At 47.6% G+C, this 17,174-nt stretch overlaps 1 long non-coding RNA gene across 1 annotated transcript in view; it reads left to right on the top strand.

The window, feature by feature from the left end:
- The window catches only part of LOC142071446 (uncharacterized), a 34,263-nt gene extending 18,950 nt beyond the window's left edge, over positions 1–15,313 (top strand). Inside the window, exon 2 of the long non-coding RNA XR_012667475.1 lies at positions 12,255–15,313. This is a non-coding gene — a long non-coding RNA (uncharacterized LOC142071446). The remainder of the gene's footprint in view (positions 1–12,254) is intronic.
- Positions 15,314–17,174: the final 1,861 nt, after the last annotated feature.

The following is a 17,174-nucleotide window of genomic DNA, read 5'->3' as shown; positions in this document are numbered from 1 at the left end:
TTCCGTCTCCCCGGGGTTCTCCCTTCTGGCACCCGCCACAACGGTTGCCTCGGGGTTCATGGGGGCTTCAGGTAGTGTCAGGACAGAAGGGGCTTCCTCGAGGGTCTCAGAGGGGAGGGTCTCCCATGGTGCTCTTCCTGTGCTACCATGTCTTTCCTGGCTGACATCGGTGGACGGGACACACTCGTGGGCAAAGCATAAGGTTCGGCATCGGTGCCCCCCTTCCTGGTCTTCTGGGGGGCCTCCGCCTAGGGTAGATGAGGCGGAGCTCGAGCCTTCCGCTTGCCTCGCTTCCCCTGCACTAGGGCCCAGCCCTCCATGGCAAAATCTGGGGGCTGGTTAGCAGGGGTCATATCAGGAGGTAAAGGCAATGGCTCAGGGACTTGCGGTGGGGCAGCATAAGGGATGGAGGATTCTCCCTGGGGCAGGCTCTCTCCCATGCCTGGTGGTATCTCTGCCACACCCTCCTCCATAGGCCCCGCCAGACTGTCAGCAGCGAGGGGGGGGGCTCTCCCGCTTGTCTGGGCGTTGTAGGGGAGGTGCCCCTTGGGCCTGAGCGGGAGAAGTGATGGTCCAAAGGGGGGGGGGGGGGCGGGTTCGGGTATCGGGCGGCCAGGGGCGTCGGCAATGATGGGGCCGATGTCCTGCTGGGTCTCGGGGATCCCAGGTGCCCCTCCTTGGCGGGTTAAGGGGCAGTCCCTCCGGACATGCCCTGACACCTGGCAGAGGTAGCATGGGGCTTTCCCCGTGGAGAAATACACCTGGTAACGGGCCCCCTGGTGGGGGAGTAGAAAGGACCCCTTGAGCACCTCTCTGTCACATGCCGCCGATGGCAGTAGAAGCTGCACTTGCTGGCGGAAGGAAAAGATGTGACAGAGGGTGGGGTCCTTGCAGCCCAACGGGAGAGGGCTGATGACAGAAACAGGTTTCCCCAGGGTGGAAAGGGTGGGTAACACAGGGCAGCACTGGGGAGAAAAGGAGGGACGGAGATCAGGACCATGCAGACGCCCAGGTCCTCTAGTGGCTCTAGGGGGACAAACACTCCCCCCACTGCCAGGCCCCTCTCCACTGTCTCCTGGGCAGCAGCCTCCGATGCGAAGAAGACGATGACCTTCCCATACATTTTGGAGGCCACCACAATGGCCGAGGGCCCCACCACCCTCACCAACGCCCGCACGTAGGTCTCCATGTGGGGCGAGGCGGACACCAGGAGGCATCGGACACCGTGCTTCCTTGTCATGGTGGGGAAGGGGCCCCGGCCGCTGTTGATGGTGGCGGAGACGGTCGGCGGGAGAGATGACGAGGTGGCAGGCGGGGGGGGGCTGCCGCCACCTGGGCATACGTCCTGGGGGGTGAGGGAGGGACACCCGCAGAGCTGGTAGAGGGGGCAGCAGGGAGGGACGCCGTGGTCGGTGGCAGGGCCGCAGCAGTGTGGGGTGGCTCCTGCCACGGAGGGCCTGGTGGTTTTAGCGGGGCCCTTTCCCTTTTTCTTGCCCTGGCCTTTCCCGCCGGCTGGGGGGGCTCCCATAGAGTCTGGGGAGGCGGTGGGCATGGCAGCGGCGGAGGTCACCCTGGTGCCCTCCATTGCCGAAGCCCCAGCGGGGGTGGTGGCAGGTGGTTAACAGGAGTTGGGGTCAGGTAAAAAGGGACAGGCTGTGGGATGGGCAGTTCAGGGGGGGAGGGGCGCACATGAACCACTGTACACTTGTCCAGAGAGTCCTGTTTGGTTGGCTGGTGCTTCTGGCCCACATGGTGGAATCAGGGTGAGCAGCTAAGTCCAGAGGCAGATGTTAAACAGCCAGCAATGACGATGGAGGGGGCAGTGATGAGGATAGTAATGTGAGGGTTGGGAGGACACAGATGGATCGGGGGGCAGCTCTGTGCCACACCCCCTGTGTCCCTACAAACACAGTCACGACACAGTCAAGGCCTCCCCCCACACGAGAGCACAGTTCGAAAGTTACTCAGTCTTGACCCCCTCCATGGTGATTTGTAGATTCCCCGGGCAGTGTTCTTCTGGTAGACGGCTGTTTCTCTGTCTGTTCTGGGCTTTCTTTTTCGCATTCCAGGGATGCTGGAGCAGATGATAAGAAATTCTCTCAGCTGGAGACGGGTCCGCAGACAAACAGCAAGTGGCTGGGTCTGGAGGCTGGGTCCTTCCACTGCCCCTCTCTGGGGAAGCGGGCCGGCAGGCCTCCCCCCTCTTGGGGGGGGTTCAGCTGGAGCGGCAGCAGTGTCCGAGGGCAGGCGGGCGGGCGGGGGGGGGGCTAACAGCCGGCCGGCAGCCGGCCAGCACTCTAGTAACAGCAGAGAAAGAAAAAAAAACCAACAAAAAGAAAAGAAAGGGGGGGAGAGCATCTGGCCTGGTCGGGGGGGAAGCCGAAAGCAGGGGCAAAAAGCAAGGAAAGCCCAGCCTAGAGGGTGGCAGCAGCAGGAGAGCAGGCTAAGTAGGTCCCTTTTCCCTGGGTAAGACAGGCTGATTAGAACACCTGCAGCCAATCAAGAAGCTGCTAGAATCAATTAAGGCAGGCTAATCAGGGCACCTGGGTTATAAAAAGGAGCTCACTTCAGTTTGTGGTGTGCGTGTGAGGAGCTGGGAGCAAGAGGTACTAGGAGCTGAGGGTGAGAATGCGGACTGTTGGAGGACTGAGGTGTACAAGCATTATCAGACACCAGGAGGAAGGTCCTACAGTGAGGATAAAGAAGGTGTTGGGAGGAAGCCATGGGGAAGTAGCCCAGGGAATTGTTGCTGTCACACAGCTGTTCCAGGGTTCCACAGGGTCCTGGGCTGGAACCCAGAGTAGAGGGCGGGCCTGGGTTCCCCCCAAATCCTCCTAACTCCTGGTCAGACACAGGAGGAGTTGACATGGACTGTGGGTTCAGAAAAACGGCCAAGCTGAGGGCTGCCGTGAAGCTCCAAGGCAAGCAAATCTACCAATAAGCGCAAGACCCACCAAGGTAGAGCAGGAACTTTGTCACAACATAAATTTCAAATTTTTGTAATTCTTGATAAAATCTTTCCCTTCCTCCCTTCTCTTCCATTTTGCCACTGTGTGTCATTCATTTTATTGCAGTCAGAGTCCTTCTTTTGTTTTTTCCTTATTTTTCTTTCTGTTCTGTGGTTTTTCAAAGATTTTTGAAAAGTTGCAGGGTGGCAAATGGAAAATGAAACTCTAACTTTGCCACTCTGTAACTTTCAAAGATGAGGAAGCTTTGAAAAGTTACAGAAGGACAAAAGTGAAAAGAAGAAAAGAAAAATGAAATGTAAAGGAAAAAAGGCCATTTTTGCATTGATTGCTTAAAAAAAAAGGAATAAGGGGAAGATACAGAGGGGAAAATAGAAAAATCAAAAGTTGAAAATCCTTGGTTTGATGGAAAATATCAGAACTTTTCTTTAAAAAATGTTTCTGCTTCAAAAATAGGCTATTTTAATGGAAAAAATCCATTTCAAATGAAAAATTTCTGCCAGCTCTAGTGGGTAATTATATGACCCTCATCACAGTAATAGCTGAACACCAAACATGCAGTGAAGAATTTATCCTCTCAACACCCCATGAAGCAGGCCAGCATTCATCATTTTACAGATGAGTAGCTGAAGCACAGAGGATTAAGGCCAACTTTTTTAAAAGTGACTAGGGATTTTGCGTGCCTCTATAGTTGGTGCTCAACTTGAGACACCTCGAAGGGGCTTGATTTAAAGAAAGGGCTGAGTACCCAGTCTCTGAAAATCAGACCCCTTTTAGGAGTCTCAGGTTGTGCACCTAAAAACTGAAGTACCTAAAATCACACAACTTTAAAATCTTGGCTTACGTGACTTGCCCAAGGTCACACAGGAAGTATGTGACAAAGCTGGGAATTGAGTTCAGCTCTCCTGTCCCAAATCTCAGTCCAGTGCGTTATCTATAACACCATCCCTTCACCCTCTACATTGTCCCCTTTTGCAGCCCCCAGTTTAAGAGCCATAGCTTGCACTTTGGCAATTCCCAGCTGTTGGAATGGCCCAACAGGGCTGTGGTCAGCTGAAAGAAGTTTAGTTGTAACAGAGACTGAAATGGCTTCCATCAAATCTCAGGACTGGGGAATGCAAAGGTGGCACAAAAACATCTTTGCCCCCCTCATCCTCTTGGATCCTGCATTGAGACCACAGCTGGACCTGAGAATCAAGTTGAAAACTTCTAAATAGAGTTTCCCCTTGAAAATATGTCCTGTATAAAAACACACACAAATGCTATTTGGATTGCCCCGCTCTTACTGAGTGGCTTATTTCTTGTGACGTGGCTTTCTGGCTTCTCTCGTAATCTGCACATTCTATCAGTGCTACAAACACAGTCAATTTTAGCATTGTGTAGTGTTTCTTAAATTCTTGCAAAGACTTGATAAATTTTGCAAATATTTAGAAAGAGAATTAATGTAATATATGTAAAGAGCTGCATATATTTGATAATCTTTAACCAGTTTAATAAATCCTGTCCAGTTCTAACAAACATTGGATTAGGGTTAGACTTATTACAAACAAATTAATCATGAAAATATTTAAAGTGTAGTGTATATGCAGTACATATTTTTATTTTTTTTTCAAAGACTGGGAAAATAGCTATAAACCATGTTGTGGATTTAAACAACTTAATTGTTCAGGAAAAACACACACAACTCACACTGTTAACAAGGCAACCATTTAACTTCCAACACACTGCTAAAGAAACACTTTTTGGCCTATATTTACCTAAAAATGACTAAGAACATAAGCACGGCCATACTGGATCAGACCAATGGTCCATCTAGCCCAGTATCCTGACTTCTGGCAATGGCCAATGCCAGGTGCCCCAGAGGGAATGAACAGAACAGGTAAGCATCAAATAGTCCATCCCTGGAGCATAGGCCATGTGGGGAGACTTTTGGCTCCATTCCAGCAGTGTATATCCTTATCATCCTAGTCAGCTGACAGTCACAGACAGTGGGTTGTCAGTGCCAAAACCTAGCTTTCAAAATAGATATAGAAGTGAATGTTTGCTTTGCATTTGACAATGGGAAATGTTTTTGCTCCCAATGCAAGTACAAAGACCTCTGTAGAAGGTGCAGTGGTTAGCATAGTGCCCTCTCCTGCTATGGGGGTAAAGGGCAGTTCCAACAGCGTGGTAGGAAAGGTCTTCTGCAAGAATCCAGTGCTTTGGGAGATGCTACAGGTGGAAGCAGTAACCAGGGGAAAGGCTCCTTCTCCAGTTAAGACATGGGTGTTATGGAATTTGTTGTTGGACTACCCCAGGGAAAAAGATGCAGCTGATTTATGAAATGGATTTTCAGCCAATTTTCAAATCCCGTATGTGGAGTGAGGTGCCACTCCTGGGTGGAGAACTTGGAAGTCTGTTAAAGGCTTCAAGCGTATAGTAAGGGCAAAGCTCACCATGGAAGTGGGAGCAGGGAGAGTGGCAGGCCCCTTCCCATACCTTCCATTGCTGGAATTATGCATCTCTCCCTTGGGTGTGGTACCAAAGAAGGCAAAGGGGGATTACAGTCTTATCCATCACTTGTCCTGTCCCTGAGGTCATCAGTAAATGACTATATTGACCCCCAACTGTGTTCAGTGAGATACTCCTCATTTGATGCAGCGGTAGCCATGGTTAAAGAGTGTGGTCGTGGGGCAATGTTCAGGAAGTGTGACATTGTCTGCATTCCAGTTGCTTCCAGCACATCCCAGGGACTTTAACTTGCTTGTGTGTCAGATGGAAGGCCACTACTCTTTTGATAAACAGTGCCTGCGGGATGGAGTGAACAATTGTGTGCAAGGCTGGCCTGTATCATGAGATACACTATCTGAGTGGCTCTCAACCTTGCCAGACTACTGTACTGCTTTCACCAATTTGATTTGTCTTGTGTACCCCCAAGTTTCTCTTCACTTAAAAACGACTTGTACAAAATCAGACCTAAAAATACAAGTGTCACAGCACATTATTACTGAAAAATTGCTTCCTTTGTAATTTTTACCATATAATTGTACTTACATTTCAGTGTATAGAATATAGAGCAGTATGAACAAGTCATTGTCTGTATGAAATTTTAGTTTGTACTGACTTCGCTCGTGCTTTTTATATAGCTGGTTGTAAAACTAGGCAAATATCTAGATGAGTTGATGTACACCCTAGAAGACCTCTCTGTACCCCAAGGGGTACATGTTGAGAACCAATGCACTATCTCAATGACTTATTTGCAGTAGGATTAGGGACAGGCAACTGTGTGTAAGATGCCAGGGCACGGGTAACCTACCTGCCTTGAGGGTGGAGCAGGACTTTGTCTGCTGGTTGTGATGGTAGTTCAGCCAGCATAAATCCAGGAGTCTGATATTGGGCTGAGGGTGAAGCCAGAGTCTGGGGTGAGGAGCCAAGCCAAAGGTTGGAACTAGAATCAGGTTCGGAAGCAGGGCAGGAAGGCAAAGACTAGACAGGAGTTGACAGGAGTCAAGACTGGAACGGCACTGTAACAAAGCTGGACCGATGACTGGAGGAAGGCCAGAGCGGGGCGGGAAAAGGACTGGAGTTAAGGCTGGAAGTAGGCTGGAGCAGGGCTGGAACCAGGTCTGGAAGTAGGACCAGGGCAAGTGCAGCTGTGGGCTAGGTACGTGTTGAACAGCCACTGTGCTGCTGCAACTGTAAGGCTCAAGTAGCAGGCCACAAGCTGTCCTGCCCAGTCAGGAAGTACAACCTTTTAGAGAAGGCTCATTGGGCCCAGCTGAGCTTGCTGAATTGCCTAGCAACCAGACTGGGAGCCAGCTGTGCTGCTGGTACTGTGAGTACTTGCTTCAGGTGTTCCAGAACCTACCCGAACACCTTGGGGTCCCCGTCACCATGGAAAAAAGAGAGGGCTTTGCCAAAGTTTAACATATCTGGGCAATGAACTGGACACAGTTCATGGTGTTTCTAGATTACCTGCAGGGAAGTTGGAATTGGTCAGGGCATGATACATGCTCTCATAAGGGGCAAAAAAAATTATGCTGAGGGAACTTCAGGTGGTCACAGGGCACCTAAACTTTGCATGTCAGATGGTGGCTCCTGTTGGGCATTCTGTGCCTGCCTGGTGTTGGCCTCTGGACTGCAAAAACCTCACTTCTTTATCAGAATGATGAGGGAAATGAAGGAAGATTTTGAAGTGTGGGAGAGATTTCTGGAGGAGTTTAATGGGGCATTCAGACTGGTTGCTCAAGACTGAGCTGCAGGTACAATCCAATGCGTCGGGAGGCATAGGTTTGGGGGTTAATTTTCAAGGAGAGTGGTATGTGGAGAGGTGGATAGAAAGTTTATGTGGCTCACAGCATTAAGGGGACATCACCTTCCTTGAGGTTTTTCCTGTATTGGTGGCAGTCACTATTTGGGGAGAACAAAAACATCTGTTTCTAGTGGTCTGTGCTGTATATTGACAGTCAGCTAAGACAGCTCAGGTTATGAGACTGGTGAGGGCCTTTGTGTTTTTTTTTTAACTCTGTCTGTGGTTTAACATCCTTTTTCATGCAGTGCATGTCCTGGGCGTGGATAATGGTGCTGTGGATGCTCTATCTCAATTTCCGCATGACAGATTCTGGGAACTTGTTCCACTGGCCAGCAGGGATTTGTGGGCAGTGCCCCAACAACTCTGGAACCTTGGCTCATGACAGCTGTGGGACGAGCTGAGGACTTGGTGGCCCCGCAGACTCTGAGGGCCTCTAAGGCCAGCCTTTCAGAGTTCACAGAATTTAGGACACAGGAAGGGCTTCATCATGGGTGTCCCAGAGCTGCATATGAAGAGGGGCAGCATGTGTTGTCTTTGGCCCACTGCGGGTTGGATCCCTCCATTATATCTGGCCAGCTAGTGGGCCTGTCCTACTGAAGCAGTTTCTCAGACCCATCCAGGCATTTCATAATACGGAAGCTCTTAGAAGGGGGGCCCAGGAGGGGCAGGCACTGGAGGGAAGACAGATTACCCATAACAGTGGAAACCCTGACAAGTTATTAGAGGCTCTACCACAGGTATGCAGTTGTGGGAGGGACACCGTTTTATTTAGGGCGACATTCGTTGTTGCCTTCTTTGGCATTTTTAAAGTGAGTGAGCTGATGCCTTTGGCAGCTGTGAACAGGTTCCCAGCATGCGTTCAACTTAACAAATGCACAGCTATCTACAGGAGAGGTGTCCCTGCACTTAAGGTACTCAAAAATGGACCAGAATGGGGGCGGGGGGCTCATGTGGTGTTGAAGGCATGTGCAGATGAATGCCTGTGTCCAGGAAAGAAAACTAAAGCCTCACTAAAAATCCAGGGCCAGCAGCTGTGCCACCTGTTCATACACGAGGATGGCAGCTTCCTGAGGAGCGGCAAAGAGTCCTGTGGCACCTTATAAACTAACAGACATATTGGAGCATAAGCTTTCGTGGGTGAATGCCTGCTTCGTCGGATGCATGTAGTGGACATTTCCAGAGGCAGGTATAAATATGCAAGCAAGAATCAGGCTAGGGGTAACGAGTTTAGTTCAATCCGGGAGGATGAGGCCCTCTTCCAGCAGTTGAGGTGTGAACACCACCGGAGGAGAAACTGCTTTTGTAGTTGGCTAGCCATTCACAGTCTTTGCTTAATCCTGAGCTGATGGTGTCAAATTTGCAAATGAACTGAAGCTCAGCAATTTCTCTTTGAAGTCTGGTCCTGACATTTTTTTGCTGCAGGAAGGCTACCTTTAAATCTGCTATTGTGTGTCCAGGGAGATTGAAGTGTTCTCCTACGGGTTTTTGTATATTGCCATTCCTAATATCTGATTTGTGTCCATTTATCCTTTTACGTAGGTACTGTCCAGTTTGGCTGATGTAAATAGCAGAGGGGCATTGCTGGCACATGATGACGTAGATTACATTGGTGGATGTGCAGGTGATGGTGTGTCTGATCTGGTTAGGTCCTGTGACGGTGTCGCTGGTGTAGATATGTGGGCAGAGTTGGCATCGAGGTTTGTTGCATGGATTGGTTCCTGAGTTAGTGTTACTATGGTGTGGTGTGCCGTTGCTGGTGAGAATATGCTTCAGGTTGGCGGGTTGTCTGTGGGCGAGGACTGGCCTGCCTCCCAAGGCCTGTGAAAGTGAGGGATTGTTGTCTAGGATGGGTTGTAGATCACTGATGATGCGTTGGAGAGGTTTTAGCTGAGGACTGTATGTGACAGCCAGTGGAGTTCTGTTGGTTTCTTTCTTGGGCTTGTCTTGCAGCAGCAGGCTTCTGGGTACACGTCTGGCTCTGTTGATCTGTTTCCTTATTTCCTCGTGTGGGTATTGTAGTTTGAGAATGCTTGGTGAAGATCTTGTAGGTGTTGATCTCTGTCTGAGGGGTATCAATTGATCACACTACTGAGAAAAACCTTGCACTACTGTGGTCTGGACTGGGGTACATTTGGTACTCTCAGGATCAGGGCAGTGACATCAGTGGCTGTAGGGGGTTTTGGCCCTTGGAAAGTGCAGGTGATAGGGTGCTGGAAATCCAGGTGTTACAGGACTTATGTCTGCACCAAGGAGAAGATGGCAGGGAATGGTAAAATGTAACTAGCCCAATGTGCTTTTTGTTTTGGTTTGGTTGCTTCAGAGGGCATGCAGAGCATGCTCAGTGTTTGGATTTGCAGGCACTCTACAGTGCATTAGGCCCACAAAAGGAAGACCAGGATGGCAGGCAGATCTCAGCTGTTTGCTTCTAGTGGTTCAGCAGCAGAAGCATGCAGCAGGATCAGCTCATGCCACTTCTGCACTCATTGACAAAAAATGTACTTGTCTCATGTTCTGGTATTCACCTTGGAGAACAATCTTGGGGGTTGTGTGGGAGTCAGCTTAAGGGACAGACTCCAGAGGGATGTGGGCTTGATTAGGCAACTGTGGCCAGAGGTTTGGTTAGTGTGGTCAAATGCTCGCAAGGTGGGTTTGGTGGGGAAGCACAGACCCAGCCCATTTGGACAAGGTGAGGAAGAAAGTATATCAGGAGGTCAGCAGGATAATGGTACAGCCTAGAGACATCAGTTATAATCAGCTGAATTTTTCAAGGACGATGGTGTACCTTTGTTGGATGGAGGTGCTAACATCTAGCTACAGAATGGGAGGGCATGGCTTGGGCAGGAGTTGTGATGCCAACTGGCAGGGTTGGGGGTGACTAAGCTAGTTGCTGGTGCCCCTGTGGCCATTTTTCAGTACAAACAAACCGTTCCCACATGTAAAAGACCTGAGATATTTCTGATGGGCCTTACATTCATGGGCTGGGGTGAGACCTTGTGGCCTTCATGGGCTGAGGTCCCCACCCTGCTGCACCCTCTGACCCTCTTGCTGGGTGGTGGTTATAGGACTCACAGTGACCTGAATCCTGGGGAGAGCCTACCCCAAGGTACTGATTATATGTTATGTTATATGTTTATGTTCCTATAACCACTGCACTGGAATCACTTTAGATGCCTGATTTATAAGAGTGTGGGTGATGGGTGGGTAGCTCCCCTCTCCTGTGTTTAAGTTAATAAGAGTTGTGGCCTGCCACTTAAATCCATCCATGTGTCTGTCCTCATTTCACTGATGTGTCCAGATCAAATGCCACCTGCCCACCTCAATGAGCTGGGAGAACTTGATGAGGCCAGTGGTGAAAGGGGACAGCAATCGTGGTAAGGGAGGAAAATACTCACTGAGGGACACCAGGTAACTCCCCCACCCCTTGGAGTTACTGGCACCCATTGGGCTGTTGGGGGTGAGGGGTGCTGATTGGCAAGTATCCCCCATTCCAGGGATTTAACCTCGTCAGCCAAGGTCCCCACCTGTTTGTACCCTCTGTTCCTCTCACTGTGGGGTGGTGATGGTTGGACTTGGAGTGAGCTGAGTCCTGGGTTTAACCTGAGGAGATCCTACCCCAATTTGTGGATTACATGACAGGAACCCTATATCCCCTGCACTGGAACCACTAAAACACATGGGTGATGGGTAGGTAGTGCCCCAGCCCTGTGTGTAATAGTTTAATAAAAGTTGCAGTCTGTCCTCATTTGTCTCTGTGTCCAGATAAAGCCAATTTAGCTTTTCACAACTATTCATTTAAGAAATCTCCATTTAAAAAAAACCCACCAAAACCAATGCATTTATATTTGGCACTGTTTTATGGGCCAGATCGTCACCTGATAGAAAGCTAGCATAGTTCTATTGACTTGAGTGGAGCCATGCCAATTAACCCTAGCTGTGGATCTGGCCCTATATGTTAATCAATCTATTTAAGGCTTGTTTTCTATTGTATTTAACCTTCAGGTGCACTAATTACACTGTGTATTGTATACATCCTTTCCCCAGCTATTCATTTAAATAGCCTTAATTGGACTTATATGTGTATTTAGCTCGAGATAAAGACAATAGACTCTTTAACATTTCTAAATATATTTTAAATGGACTCTTCTTTATTTATGAAATACGTAACTAAAGCCTCAAGTCAGCAAAGCACTTAAGCATGTGCTTAACTTTTAAGTACATGAGTAGTCTTACTAACTCTCTGGGTGCATTTGTTCAGAAATATTACTACTGACTTCAGTAGAAGTACTCACTTGCTGAAGTTCTGGTCTGGCCTCAGTCAGCTGATTCCAATAACATGGCATGAGGGATCTCTTGCAGGAATATATTTCAGACAAATTGTGGGAAGACATTAAAATTTATGATTTGGAATATAGGCTGTTTCAGATCTGTAAGAATAAATATGAGCAAACGAAAAGGGCAAAGCTGAAGAAGTACATTAATGAGGCTGTAGGCCTTGATCTTTCACTATGGGCAAGTCTACACTACAAAATTAAGTCAATTTATGTTATGTCAAACTGGCATGCATTTCCTCACGAGCAGCGCTTGCATTGATGTAGAGAGCAGTGCACTGTGGGTAGCTATCCCACCACGCAATGTGTCCCCATCTAGTGCAGGGTGTTTTGGAAAGGGTTTGCAATGCCTCATGGGGACAAACGAGTCGTGCAGGGGTGATTGGGAACATGCAGTTTTCTCCATCCCGTAATGTTATCTGCACCCCATAATGTTTCACGGCTTTTTTCAAAAGCCCTGCAAACCCGCACGTCCATCATCTTTGTGAGAATTATGGATCCTTCACAGCTTTGCACTATGGTGATGAGCATTGCGAGCATGGCATGCCTGATCCTGCAGTATTTGCAGAGCAGCCAGAGGAGCCATGGGGAACATGATGATTTCTTGGAGGCTAGCTTGCTGTGGGACATTGCTAACAATAACCTTGAATTGTTTCTTTCACGGTACAGCTGCAGATGGCGGAGCACCACTCTGGGCCTGAGAAACGAACACTGAGTGGTGGGATCTCATCATTATGCATGTATAGGGTGATGAGCAGTGGCTGCAGAACTTTTGGATGCATGAGGTCACGTTCCTGGACGTGTGTGCGGAGCTTCCCCAGTCCTCCAGCACAGTGATGCCAAAATGAGAGCTGCACTGATAGTGGAGAAGCAAGTGGTGATCACTGTGTGGAAGCTTGCAATGCCAGGATGCTACCAATCAGCTGGGAATAATTTTGGAGTTGGGAAATCCACTGTGGGAGTTGCTGTGATGCAAGTACACAGGGACATTAATCGTGTCCTGCTATGAACGACTGTGACTCTGGGCAATGTGCAGGACATAGTGGATGGTTTTCCAGCAATGGGGTTCCTGAACTGCAGTGTGGTGATAGATGGTATGCATATCTCTATTTTGGCACCAGACCACCTTGCCACAGAGTACATCAACAGAAAGCTGGTGGATCACTGGGGACATCTTACTGACATTAGTGTTGGATGGTCAGGGAAGGTGCATGACCCTCGCATCTTTAAGAACACAGGCTTGTTCAGAAAGCTGCAAGCAGGGATTTTCTTTCCAGACCAGAGGACTACCACCGGGGATGTTGAAATGCCAATAGAGATCCCGAGAGACCTAGCCTACCTCTTACTCCTGTGGCTCATGAAGCTGTACGCTGGCCACGTCGACAACAGCAAGAAGCACTTCCACTACAGGCTCAGCAAGTGCAGACTGAGAGCTGAATGCACCTTTGGCCATTTGAAAGGCTGCTGGCACTGTCTAGTCACTAGATTAGACCTCCGTGAAAAAAATATCCCAATGGTTATAGCTGCATGCTATGTGCTTCATAATACCTGTGAAGCAAAGGGGGTAAAGCTTCAGCTGTGATGAAGGGCAGAGGTGGAATGGCTGTCTGCTGATTTTGAGCAGCCAGACACCGGGTTTTATAAGAAAAGCTCAAGGGGGAACTATATGGCTCGGGGTGGCTTTGAAAGACCATTTTAATAGTGAGCCAGAGTAATGTGTGTTGCTGTAGTGGGCTCTGCCCGGCATTGTTTTTTTTTGTTTTTTTGTTTTTTGTTTTTTGTTTTTTGTTTTGCATCCTGGTATGAACCTTGCAATGAGTGCTGTGTGTGTAGTAATATAACATTTTGCTCTTATCTGTGAATGATGTCAGCCCCAGCCAGCGTATGTTGTGAACTAAAAAAGATTAAGCTTCCGTAAATAGACTTTTATTCCAAACCCATGCAAACAGACATATTTGTAACTGAAACTTTATAAATACAGGGGAAAGAACAGTCCGTTTCATTTCAGAAACACATACACCAACTGTGTCTTTCACAGGTCAGTGTATGTGCGGCTGTGATTGTCTGCACTCTTCCCCTGGCTGGAATGGTAGGGGTAGTGTAGTCACCCTGGATGCCACGTGGAATGTGTGTGAGTGTGTGTGGGGAGGTTCCGGAATGCAGTTCTCTATGGGCTGCAGAGGGAGGCGAGCATGGGCCTGTTGAGCCTGAAAGTCAACAAGAGTCTCCAGCATGTCTGCTGGCTGCTTGAGAAGCGTTAGTATCTCCTGCGGCACGTCCCTTTCCTTTTCCCCCACCTTTCTCCTCTGCTCTTTCCCAGTCCATGCTGTCCATGAGAGTGATCCTCCAAGTCCTGTGCTCAGTATCCAAAGCAGAGGCTTGCAGGATCTCGTGGAACATGTCATCCCATGTCCTCTTCCTTCTCCTCCTTATCTGGCTGAGCTGCTCGGCTGCAGTGGATGGAGAGACCCTCAAGACCATCTGTCTAGCCGTAAAAGATACAATGCACAGTGGTACTATTGTGAGTGTATTCCTAACACTGGTATATTGAACTCACTCCCCTTGACCCACACAAGTTACAAGCACAACATTCTCACTTCTACTTGGGATTCATAGAGCATGGAAGCAGTCTCAGCCAAAGGGGAGGGGGTGAGCTTGGGGGGTAGTTCGCGGGTGAGAGTGTGTGCGGCTAGGGTAATTGAACAATTGAACTGAATACTGGCCCTGTTTTTCACTGGCAGTGGTGATTTTAGCTGATATCTGACTCCTGAGGATAATGGAGGCTGAAAGGGAACAGCTCCTGCCCATGTCTGGCTACAGACCAGGTCCGTATACTGCTAGCCTGTGTGCTGCAATGGTGTTGGCTGAAGTAATTGCTGAGTGGAATGGGAAAGTGTCTTACCCCAGCAGAAGAAAAAAGGCAGCCCTCCCTACCTCCAGGAAAGTTTCCTCAAGATCTCTATGGAGGATTCACGGGACATCCTGGTGCACATAACAAACTGTTCTGCAGGGCTCCCTCTACCTAACCGTACAGGGGAATGAGAAGCAGATAGTAATTCTACTGGTTATTTCACTACCTCTTCTAGTATGATTATAAAAGAGTAAATGAACAGGTGTGTCCCTGCAGTATTGAAGAAAACTGTGTACTTATCAGAAGTTCCTTTCTCTGCATCAGACCTGTCCATGCTGGACTGTAGGAACTCACTTGACTGTTCTGTAGGTCTTGGCTCACTGTGTCACCTGTCCCCCATACTCCTCCTCTTCCTGGTCCAACACCTCCTCCTCACTGTTCACTCTGGTGGCCTGTGACTTGGGGTCCTCCAAAGTATTCACGGGGCTATTCAAGATGGTGGTGGGGTCTTTGCCGAGGATGACATGCAGCAATTTGTAAAAGCACCTTATTTCTCGTTTTGAATTTGTCTGAATTTGTCTTCCAGATTGTAGGCGCAAGGCCTCACTGGGTAACTTTGAATGCTTTGGTGCAATTGTGTGGGAATAATTTTTAAACCTGAACAATTCTTTCTATTTGTCTTAAACTGAGCTTCAGAGTTTTAAACTAAGAATTTGTTTACAAGAGTATCCACCTGGATTGAATATTGCATCAACTTTATGTATGTATTAAACAACTACTAATGGAGTGGAACGTTATTATTTACAAATTCTTCTCCTTTACCTATTAACATTTGATCATCTGTAACACACTGAAAAATAAATTTTTGGTGGTGACAGTTTGACCCAGTAGTTCTTGTGTACATACACTGATCAATTTGGATATGAAAAGCAGCTTCATTTACTGTCCTTGACATAACTAACCGTACATTAACAAGAAAGCTTCTTGGTATCTAAGCTTACTATTTGTTCAGAATCTTAATAGATGGGCTTTGTGCTCATAAATGTGTAGTGCTGCTTACTCTATATTTTAAGTCAAAGTGGATCTTTGCATTGAGGATTCTCCACCTCCTTTTTAATTTGTACAAAAGAGGTAAGTGTTTTCACTCACCTTTTGTGACTTACAAGCAACTGAATAGCACTTGTTGTGTTTGAATGTCACATTAGTATTGTAACGGATAAAGAAATGTCATTTTCCCTCCGTTGCTACTATCTCATGAGACACTCTTAGAAACAAAGTGTTTTGACTCAAAGCGTTTGCCTGGTAAAATAGATTTAAATAACTCGAATTTTGTAGGAGGAAGAAAATGAAACTGATTTTCTCCTTACCAAAAGACGGGGTGGGTGAGATAATATCTTTTATTGAACCAACATCTATTGGTGAGAGAGACAAGCTTTCGAGCTTACACAGAGCTCTTCTTCAAGTCTGGGAAACTAATTCAGAGTGTCACAGCTAAATACAAGGCTCAACAGATTGTTTAGCATAAGTAGTTACCACATTTCACCTTACCAAGTCATTCACAGCACAACTAGGTCCCTTGCAAACATCTTGGGGGAACCAAGTTGTAGAGTATAGTTGGTTTGGATAGAGACTATTCCACCATGTTAGAGTCTAGACACAAATACTTTTAACCATCAATGTCCAGAATGAAATGGTTTAGCCAACAAGGCAATATTAAACACATTAAACCATGCACGTGAAGTATAGATAGGTACATAATCCAAAGCAAGGAGTCCTGTTGTATTAGTTTGATCTCTTGTAGTCAATATCACTGCAATCGATTGATCTCTTCTTTATTTTTTTCTGCTTTGATACCAGCTGATTGAATTAAACGAAGGCTCAGTCTTGTTTTGAAGAAAACTATTGAAACCTGCAATCTTCTTGATCAATGTTGGAATTAATTAGTCTAGCTCCATTAGCAACTGTGGGCTTGATTCTCTTCCCACACCAGGGTCAATGAAGTTACACCAGTGTAAAAACAGTGTCAGGGAGATGAGATTTAGACCATGTATCCTTATATATAACAACTTAACAGTGAGATCCCCATAAGGGGCATAAGGATTTCTCTAAATTAAAGCAGCCTGAATGGTCCTGTAAGGACTATTCCACTGCCCTGGGATTTCCAGAGAGCAGTGCACCTCTGCCCTAGACCCTCCTGCTCCTGGCCCATAGAGGAGCCCTCCTTTTTCTGGAGGGAATGGATGGCACCGAGCTAACTATGTTGGCTGTATTCCCCCTGGCAATTCTCCTATGTTGAGGCAAACCCACTTTCCCTGTTAAGGCAGTTCTCTCTCCCAGCACAAAGCAACAATAGCCAGGGGCCGGGATCTCACCCATAATCTCTCTATACACACAGCTTGGTAAAACTGCCTAAAACACTCTCTCATAGCTATAATTTACCATTGTCTGCACATCGTATCTTGTGGAAGCTTGTGGTGATTTTTTCCATGTGTCTTATCCAGCTGTACATTGTTATCATGTGCAGCTTCTGTTTGTTAGTTCCTTCGATAAAGGCCTCCCTAAGTCTGATCCACACTCTCCTATTGTGTCTCTTCCTATATTGGCGTATGTGGCACATTTCTTCTTTTATGTCCCATCCAAGACTATCTCTGGCCATTCATCCATCATCTGGTAATGTGACTTGCCCATTGTGATTCCTTTTACATAAATAAAAATATATGGCATGCATAGCATTTAGC

This window comes from Caretta caretta, chromosome 3, assembly GCF_965140235.1.
Source record: "Caretta caretta isolate rCarCar2 chromosome 3, rCarCar1.hap1, whole genome shotgun sequence".
NCBI classification, from domain to species: domain Eukaryota; kingdom Metazoa; phylum Chordata; order Testudines; family Cheloniidae; genus Caretta; species Caretta caretta.
This window is presented reverse-complemented; position numbering and strand designations above follow the sequence as displayed.